The 9,734-nt window shown below is 45.8% G+C and overlaps 2 non-coding genes across 2 annotated transcripts; both read right to left on the reverse strand.

Annotated features, from left to right (window-relative positions):
• Positions 1-3,031: 3,031 nt before the first annotated feature.
• Positions 3,032-3,103, reverse strand: TRNAC-GCA (transfer RNA cysteine (anticodon GCA)). Its single transcript has one exon. It is a non-coding gene; the product is annotated as a tRNA-Cys (tRNA).
• A 2,102-nt stretch (positions 3,104-5,205) lies between these two features.
• Positions 5,206-5,277, reverse strand: TRNAC-GCA (transfer RNA cysteine (anticodon GCA)). Its single transcript has one exon. It is a non-coding gene; the product is annotated as a tRNA-Cys (tRNA).
• Positions 5,278-9,734: the final 4,457 nt, after the last annotated feature.

The raw sequence follows: 9,734 nt of genomic DNA on the forward strand, positions 1-9,734 counted from the left end.
TTTGTGTGTGTGTGTGTGTGTGTGTGTGTGTGTGTGAGAGAGAGAGAGAGAGGATGCTTAAGATCTACTCTCAGCAACTTTCAAGAATACAGTACAGTATTATTAACTATATTCACCATGCTGTACATTAGATCTCTGAAACTTATTTATCTTATAACTGAGAGTTTCTACCCTTTGACCAACATCCCCCCATTTCCTCCACTCCTCAGCCCCTGGCAACCCCCAATCTACTCTCTGTTTCTATGAGTTTGACTTTTTAAAAAATTCCACATATAAGTGATACCATACGGTACTTACCTTTTTTTTTTTTTTTTTTTGGCTGGCTTATTTTGCTTAGTACGATTCCCTCCAGTTTCACCAGATGGCAGGATTTCCTTCTTTCTAATGGCTGAATAATATTCCACTGTGTATGTGTAACATTTTCTTGATTCATCCATTGATGGACACTATGTTGGCATTTAGAGAAATACGTATAGCTTTGAGCAATATGCTGGAAAAGCAGATTAAAAATAAACTAAGAATCCATCTCAAGAAGTTAAAAAAAAAACTGGATGAAAGAGCACTACGAGAGGAGAAAGAAATAAAAGAACAGAAATGAATGAAATAGAAAGCAAACACACAGTGAACAGGTTTAACAAGGCCAAAGTTGGTTTTTGAAAAGGAAAGATGGATTAACCTCTGGTGAAACTGTTAAGAAAAAGAAGAAAGCAGAAAAAGATAAAGCAATATTATAAATCAAAAAAGAAAAACTGCAGATTCTTTAGACTTTAATGAGCACTATGAAAAATTAATATATACAAAATTTTTAAATCTAATAAGCATAAACAAAGAACTTACTGTGAGGCAGGCATGATTTTATGTACTTTAAAGATTATTAATTTATCTAATTTTTGTAACCTCTCCACAAACTAGGCACTATCATTGTACTCATTTCTATTATCATGCCCATTTTATATATGGCAAAACTGAGGCTGAGAGAGTTTATCAATTTCGCCAAGGCCCCTCTTGTTAGAACCCAGAATTTGAACCCATGCATTATGTCTTAAGAGTCCAAGGACTTTGCAAAGTCCAAGGACTTTGTTGAAATTGATCAAGGACTTAAAAATACTACAACTTAACAAAGCTGACACAAGAAAAAATAGAAAAACTGAATAGTCAGTCATCTAAGTTTTTAAATAGTTCTTTTATTCAAACTGTTATTTGAAATCTTTTGATAAAAAAATTCAGACGAGATGGTTTTACTGGCGAGTTTTGTCTCATACTTAAATAAGCAATAACTATTTTTACATAAAAATCTGAGAATAGAAAAGGTAGATACATTCTACAACTCCTTTTGTGAGACTAGCACAATCTTAATACCAAAACCCAACGAGGATGGTATAAAAAATTCATAGACCAATCTCATAAAATATAGGTATAAGAAATTAAATAAATTATTATCTAACCCAATTCACAAATATATAAAAAGGGTAGGACTTCATGACCAAGTTGGATTTATATCGGAAATGCAAAGTGTGTTTAATTTTAGAAAAAGCAATAAGTGAAGTTCACTATGTAAATAGACTAAAAGAGGAAAATCGTATGATTATCTCAATGGATCAAAGGGGAGGGTTGATAAAATTTCACATCAATCCATGATAAAAAGAATTCTTTTAAACTAGAAATAGAAAATTCCTTAATTTGATAAAGACCACTTATTAAAAGTATAGTTCACAATAGGTACTTAATGGTGAAATGTTGAGAACTTTTCATTTGAAATCAGAATGAGTCAAGATATCTGCTATCAACATCCTATTCAACATTATACTGGAGGTCCTAGTCAGTATGAAAAGGTAGAAAAACAAAAAGTAAGGATTGGAACAAGGGAAATAAAACTTCCAAACTACTTAGATGATACGAGTATATACATAGGAAATTAAAAGAATCAACAAATGAATTATTAGAATTAATGCGTGGTTAGCAACATGAGTAGCATGTACCCTCCATTCTTTTATCCCCTTTTGCTTGGCAAAATCACTCTTAAGAACAATTCTTTTTTTAACATGTATTCATTTCTGAGAGACAGAGAGGGACAGAGCACAAGCGGGGGAGGGGCAGAGAGAGAGGGAGACGCAGAATCCGAAGAAGACTCCAGGCCATCAGCACAGAGCCCGAGGTGGGCCTCAAACCCACAAACTGCGAGATCATGACCTGAGCTGAAGTCGGAAGCTTAACCGACTGAGCCACCCAGGCGCCCCCAAATCACAACTTTTGAAATGATATACTAGAAATTTCTGTATTCAAATCTTAAAATTCTAAAGTTAGTCAACATCTTTATCTTCCTCCCAAATTACATAAAGACACTTTAACTCTTATGACTCCATTCTTTATATGTTATTATTAACCAGTATTTTTGTTTTATCTTTTAAAAAAAACTATAAATTAGATCTTAGTATTGCTTTAAATGGTCAATGATTTTTAGATTTATTTACATATCTTATCATTTCTTTGTTTAACATTCCTTCTTAGATCTTAGACCTCCCATTCTGGGATCATTTTTCTTTTCTCTAAAGTAGATATTTAAAATTTGCCTTAGCGAGGGTCTGTTGGCAGGAAACTCTCTCAGCTTTTGTATGTTCTTGAAGAATAGTTTGGCTGGGAATAGAATTCAAAGCTGACTGTGATTCCCTCTCAACATACGGAATGTGTTATTGTGCTGTCTTCTGGCTTCCTCTGCAACTGCTGAGAAATCACCCAACAGTCAAAATATTGTCCCTTTCTGGGTGATCTCACATTTCCCTCTGGCTACCTGCAAAGGACAGAGTCCTCGCCCTCAGCCAGGAGACCAAGTGCACCCTGGAGAGTGCGGGGACCAGCTGAGGGGCGTGTGGGAAGATGGGAGGAGGGGACAAACACATCACCTGAGCAGAGCTGCCCGCTTTGGTGTGTGTGATCTCTGCTTCTGCACTCTTTGCAGGAAAACTCAGAAACCAGCTTCGGCAAGAGGAGAGGAAATTAGAACTTCTTTACCACCCCTGGTGACCAAAACGCTAGGGGGCACCCAGATTTGAACTGGGGACCTCTTGATCTGCAGTCAAATGCTCTACCCCTGAGCTATACCCCCCACTATACCAGTAAGGCCCAATGAACACCCTTTGCCTCCACAGCCGCACCCAGGGCTTAGGCTCCGGGTGCCTCTTCAGCACGGTTGGCTGAGTGGCCAGACCTGCTTTACCGCTCACTCCTCTCCCTGCCTGCGAAGCAGCAGCTTTCACTCACAACTCCCGGGTTGAGGGCAGCAACTTGGGCGGCATTCCCCGACAGCCGGGAGGATCTCTCGGAACATCCGTCTTGTGGGTTTTGTGCTGAGCACCTGCAAACCGAGAATCAAAATGCCCAGTGGCTGGCCAAGCACGAACACCCTGAAAAAGGGAGAAGACACACTGACTGGAGAAGGGGTCAGAGCTCTACCCTCGGACGCAGGCTCAGGCCCCTCTGCTGGCCTCGGATCTCCACGTATTCAACCCTTTTAACCGCCCGAAGAAATGATTGGGGAAATGATGGCCCCTCAGTTCCAAGTCCCCCTTTCTGGGCCCCTCTCTGCGATGCTGGCTCCGGGACTCTGTAAACCACACTTATCCTTTGCCAGGGGGCTTCCTGATTGTTCCCCTGAAGGGCTCTTCGGGGGAGCCCGGAGGGTGGGAGAAGGAAGAAGCCCGTGTTCTGCCCGCTGGGGCTCCTGTCGGTGTCACCGGGCAGCGACAGTCCGTCCCAGGAGCGTCCGGGATTGCCACCTGCGGTTTGGCGTTCACGGGACCAGCCTTGCCCCGACTCTTCAGGGCCACCAGTGCCTCCTTAGAGATCTGAGTCGGGGGCCCACCGAGATCCTCCCCAAGCCTGTGAGATTTAACAAGTTCCTCCTTTTCTGTTTGCTCCCCCAGCCCTAGAGTGATAGCGGCCTCTTGTCTTCGAGTTCTCGGAGTTCTGGTTGTTGTGGGTTGAATTGTGTCCTCCCGAGGAGACACGTCACCGCGGCGGTGTGTCCCCAAGCCAAGGAACTCGAAGAACTGCCACCGGACACGGAAAGCTAGAAGACACGAGGGAGGACCGTCCTCTTCAGAGAGGACACAGCCCTGCCCACACCTTGGTTTCAGACTCCGGGCCCCCAGGGCTGTGACACAATACATTTCTGTTGTTCTAAGCTTCCCAGCTCGTGGTCTTTGGCTGCAGCAGCTTTTGGGCCCTGATGCACTGGTTAACGATTACTATTATTTTTTTAAAATTTTTAAATTTTATTTATTTATTTCTAAATTTACATCCAAATTAGTTAGCATCTAGTGCAACAATGATTTCAGGAGTAGATTCCTTAATGCCCCTTACCCACTTAGCCCATTGCCCCCTCTAGTAAACCCTCTGTTTGTTCTTCATATTTAAGAGTCTCTGATGTTTTGTCCCCCTCCCTGTTTTTGTATTATTTTTCTCTTCCCTTAAACTGATCTGTTTTGTCTCTTAAAGTCCTCATATGGGTGAAGTCGTACGATATCTGTCTTTCTCTGAGTGACTAATTTCACTTACCATCATCCCCTCCAGTTCCATCCTTGTAGTTGCAAATGGCAAGATTTCATTCTTTTTGATTGCCGAGTAATACTCCATCGTACGTATAGACCACACGTCCTTTATCCATCCATCCACCGATGGCCATTTGGGCTCTTTCCATCCTTTGGCTCTTGTCGATAGTGCTGCTAAAAACATGGGGGTGCATGTGTCCCTTCGAAACAGCACACCTGTATCCCGTGGATAAATGCCTAGTAGTGCAGTTGCTGGGTCATAGGTAGTTCTGCGTTTAGTTTTTTGAGGAGCCTCCATACTGTTTTCTAGAGTGGCTGCACCAGCTTACATTCCTACGATTATTTCTATCAAATACTCTGCTCAAATCATGGAGGCAGCTTTTGTTTCTGGACTGGACCCTGGATGCTACTGAAATTGGTACCATTGTGGTCCTGGGGAAACAGACCCTCAGAGAGGGCACTGGGGATAGATTCGGTCTTGTCCTTGGTCTTCAAGGTGGTGCTGAGAGCCTGACTGGCCCCTGCATCTATGACGTGGCCATAAATGTGCTGGCTCGTAGACTCTACCTGCCTCGTCCTGTGAAGGGAACTAGAGTTTGGTGTCCATACAACTTGATTTCGTCATTTCACTTCAAGGAGGAAAAAAGCATGCTCTCGAAGGGGGCACCTGGATTTGAACCAGGGACCTCTTGATCTGCAGTCAAATGCTCTACCACTGAGCTATACCCCCACCTGCTAGGGGAGCTGTGTAATTAATAAACTTCTTACGCTTCCACACGCAAGCTGCTCATTCCGACTCAGAGAATTGCTAGTTCTGTGCAACGATAAACGCACCGTCTCGTGCCATAACTGTCCTCCTTTTCACGAAAGACACCATCCCTTCTTGGCATCAGCTTGGAAGATCACTGAAGGTTCCATCTGAGACAACGGAGTCTGTGCCTGGCTTGGTATTTGGGCAGAAGGTGAAGCCCAGAGGTAAAGCTGCTGTTTATTGAACAGTGACTAGAATGTTCATTGCCAGCTTTTCAATTTTTGTCATATGAAGGTTTAAATTTCGATATGGTCAAGTTGATCCTTTATAGTTTTTCATTTGGGGGCTATGTTTGAGCACCTGAATGGCTCAGTGGTTTGAGCGTCTGACTTTGGCTCAGGTCATGGTCTCATGGTCCGTGGGTTTGAGCCCCGCGTTGGGCTCTATGCTGACAGCTCGGGGCCTGGAGCCTGCTTTGGATTCTGTGTCCCCCTTCTCTGTCTGCCCCTCCCCTGCTCGTGCTCTCAGAAAGAAATATTGACTTTTTAAAAAAAAAGAAAAGAAAATATCCTTCCTTGTGGGTCAGGATGGCATCCCTGTCCTTTCGGGCTTTGCGTGTTCGATACAGCTGTGACGCACCTGCTGATTTCTGGTAGAAACAGAGGCTGACGCCCACTGCTGGCTCGTGCCCGTGGGTGCGACGGTTTCTTCCGCATGTCGGTTCTGCAGCTTGCTTCGGGGCATTGCTCCTAGAAGTTTAACTCGGAGACTCAGTTTCCACCACTCTTCCCTAGTGAGATATATATTCGTAAGGAACTTTAAAGACTCAACCTAGCTTCTGTTGCCGGTACCTAAGGGCCCTGACTGCCGCGGCGAGCCAAATCCCCAAGTGCCTTCTGTTCCACACGGCCAACAAACGCGTCTCCAAGGGGGAGGAAGTGAAGCAAAGCCTTCCCAGCTTTCTGCAGTGAAGGGTCAGCTTTATTTTTGTTTTCTTAAAATCTGTCATGGCTCAATACCAGTGCAACAGACTTGGCTTTGAGACCCTCCCTCCAGCCCCACACGACGCCAGAGCTGGCTGCCATCGGATCATTGTAGAATTTATAAGCACTGACACCGAGTTCACGGACAACACGTTGAGTGGCACCGGTCCCAAGGACATGTTGACCGTGAACTTCTCCGGAACAGAGGGATGCCTTCACTGCTCTTTTAGGATAGTTATGGGACCCCCCTGTAGAACCACCTTTTCCAACGGGCCAAAGATTCATACTCCACCGGTTAGGAACTGCGTTCAGCTGCTGGTAACTGACTAGAAATGAGAGTGCTGTTGTGCTAAGGGGTGCACACTCACTCACTACGGTATTGTGCATTCCTAGCGCGAAAGAAAGGAAGTTCCTGGGGGGACTTATAGGCAAGGAAGCTGCCAAATGCACATGGCCCCTGAGCTCTCTTTATTCCACAGAAGAGTGGGTGTGGACCAGGTAAAGTTGGGTGCACCGGGGAACGTGCACCCGTCGAAGGACCTTTCCTTGGGCTGCTCTATATTGTCATGGGGGAGCTAGGAAGGCCTCGGGAACACCTGCTTGCCCATAACGATGGGAGTTTCCTGGTCAAGAAAGTGACCGTGTTAGAAAAGCCTCCTTCTCATGACTAATTCGGACCAACTGAGCTAGGGGCTTGATATGTTGTTGATGGGGAAAGGGCACGAGCCTTCAGAGTCATCTTGATTTCTGGTGTAAACAAGCTAGATATATACACCTTTCTTTTGGAAAGGGTGTGTGGGGTGAGCAGACCAGGACTGCCATGGCCACTCTGGGGTGTCTTTAGGGACACAGGCTCCTTTTAGCTCTCTGGGCAGCCTTTCTTGAAATGTAGATCCCATCCTCAAGGGCGACCCATGGTGCAATTTGACAGCTGGTGCTCCAGCCATCACATCTATGCTCCAAGTGGGAAGCAGGAGTAAAGGCCAAAAAAAGGGACATGTTGTGTTTGTCTATCTCTTAAGCTTTCCCAGAAGTCTTGTCCAATGATTGCTTCTTCTCCCTCATTTCCTCCCGTAGCCAAAGAGAGGCCAGGAAATGTGGTCTTGTAGGAGGGACATAACTGCTGGGTAAAAAAATCAGGGGTCTGTTACTAAGGAAGAGGGGAGAATGTATATCAGGTAGTTAACTGGTGAGCTTTGCCCCTTCCACACACACACACACGTATCTGTGTGCACACACACGCAAGTGCGTGTAGCACAGTTTCTACTTTTTTTTTTTTTTTTTTTTTGGCAAAGTGGGTAAAATGTAGCCAGTATCTAGGGTCACCCCGTTGCATGACCGCAGGGTGCTATGTAATTGGTGGAATCGTATAATACACACCCTGTATATCTCTACGTGGCTGCCCTATCCGTATCCAGCTCGGAGCCCGGAGCCTGCTTCGGATTCTGTGTCTCCCTCTCTCTCTGCCCCTCCCCTGCTCACACTCTGTCTCTCTCTCTTGAAAATAAATAAACGTTACATTTTTTTTTTTAATTGTGGTAAAAGACCCTGGACATAGAATGAGTTACCTTAAGCACGCTTAAGCGCACGGTTCAGGGGCATTAAGTACACGCACACTGTCGTGTACACAGCACCCCATCCATTTCCTGAACTTCTCCATCTTCCCCAACTGAAAGCCTGTCCCCATTCAGCAATAACTCCCCGCCCCTCGCCCCCAGTCCCCGACAGTTACCCTTCCACTTTGTCGCCATGATTTTCACCGTCTCGTGTAAGTCAGCCCTTTTCATACTCGTTTGAGTGGCTGGATTTTTATCATATCTTTTATTGCAAGCTGCCTCGGATTCAATTTTTTTTTTTTTTTTGAAGCAAGCTTGGGCTAAACAAATAAAATCTGGATGGTAATAATTAGGCACGAGGGAAACACCCAGAAAGCCTGGGGCAGACTTCCTCTATCCCTTTGGGAAATGAGCGTGGCTGAGGATGTAAACATGAAACACAAGAGAAATGCCACAGGGGGAGCATTCGAGTCTTTTACTACATGTTGGAAATCTAGATTCCAGGAGGCTGGGCCTACCGGGGGGCAAGGAGCTGCCCTTCCCCTGGAGTGAAAGGCCCGTGATATAGAGTCACTTGGATTTGAACCAAGCACCTGTTGGTCTGCAGCAAGGAAAAGCCCAGGGGTGGGCGCAGTGGGAGGGCCCGGGACTGGGCACAGGATGCTTGCTCTCAAATAGCCCCAGCTCGACGGCAATATATTTTTCTAGTACTGAGCCATCATTGTGTTTCTGTTTGACTCTTTCCTGGTTATGTTGTCCTATACTAGTGGACAGGATTTTCTATTTTTTTTTCTAAGTTTATTTATTTACTTTGAGAGAAAGAGAGAGAGCACGGGGGGGGGAGGGGCAGAGAGAGGGGGAGAAAGAGAGAATCCCAAGCAGGCTCTGCACCGTCAGCACAGAACCCGACGTGGGGCTTGAACTCATGAACCATGAAATCATGACCTGAGCCAAAACCAGGAGTCAGGTGCTCAATCGACTGAGCCACCCGGGCGCCCCAGGATTTTTCTGTTATTGTATTTAAATGTCTCTGAAGTGAGATTGGCCTTCCCCGGTCCAGGAGGACAGTTCGTTGCTCAACAGCGTCCGAGTAGCTGCGGTCTGTACTAGAACCTCCCCATAAGCTCTCAAGGTCCCCGTGTAGGAGGATCGAGGCTAGTCAAGCTCCCAAGACGCCAGACACATTCAAATGAGGTGTATATGTGGCACTTTCCCTTTATTAAAAAAAAAAAAGAGTCAAGAGTGTTGGTAAGTGGGTGACTTTTTTCCCACGGTTATCAACAAGGCTTTGATGAACGTGAACATAACCCGTTGCCCGCTGCTCGCGGTTTCCCGAGGACTGATTCCTAAAGGTGGCACGTCAGGCTCCAAGGACGTGGCTCACGGCGGCGCTTCTCAGCAAGCGTGGCCGGTGGCTGTCCTGTGCTCTCCGCTTCTCGTCCCTGCCCTGTGGTCCTGCCGGGTTTCCATGTCGACTCTGCCCCTTCCAGAGGGTTCACCGTCGGCCCCGAAACAGGTGTCCAGAAATCCTGAACTGGCAGAACTTTAGTGTAGTATGGAGCTTGGCTCCCAGACGTGCATACCAGACCCCTGAATTTATAGATGAGACCTGATTTGACCTGGCCCGCAAGACCCCCCTAATTAGACTCTCCAAGACAGACACCGAATAAGCCAGAATGCCCTCCAGGTTACCTGGGAAACCAGATTAGCTCTCAGAAGGTTGCTCAGTGAAGATATGCGGTCAGAGCAAATGGAATCGAATGCTCCTGAGGGTTTTTTTCCTCAGGCCATGGAACATTTTCACGACTTATTCCTGTTCCAGAGTACTATCCCTTCTCTAGAGGCCACATCCTCCAAAGTGGGAATCTCGGTGTGTCCTCAGTGACTTGTGCTAGGT

Source organism: Lynx rufus, unplaced genomic scaffold, assembly GCF_022079265.1.
Source record: "Lynx rufus isolate CCGP_SWC_20201006 ecotype Redwood Valley unplaced genomic scaffold, mLynRuf1.p SCAF_4, whole genome shotgun sequence".
NCBI lineage: Eukaryota > Metazoa > Chordata > Mammalia > Carnivora > Felidae > Lynx > Lynx rufus.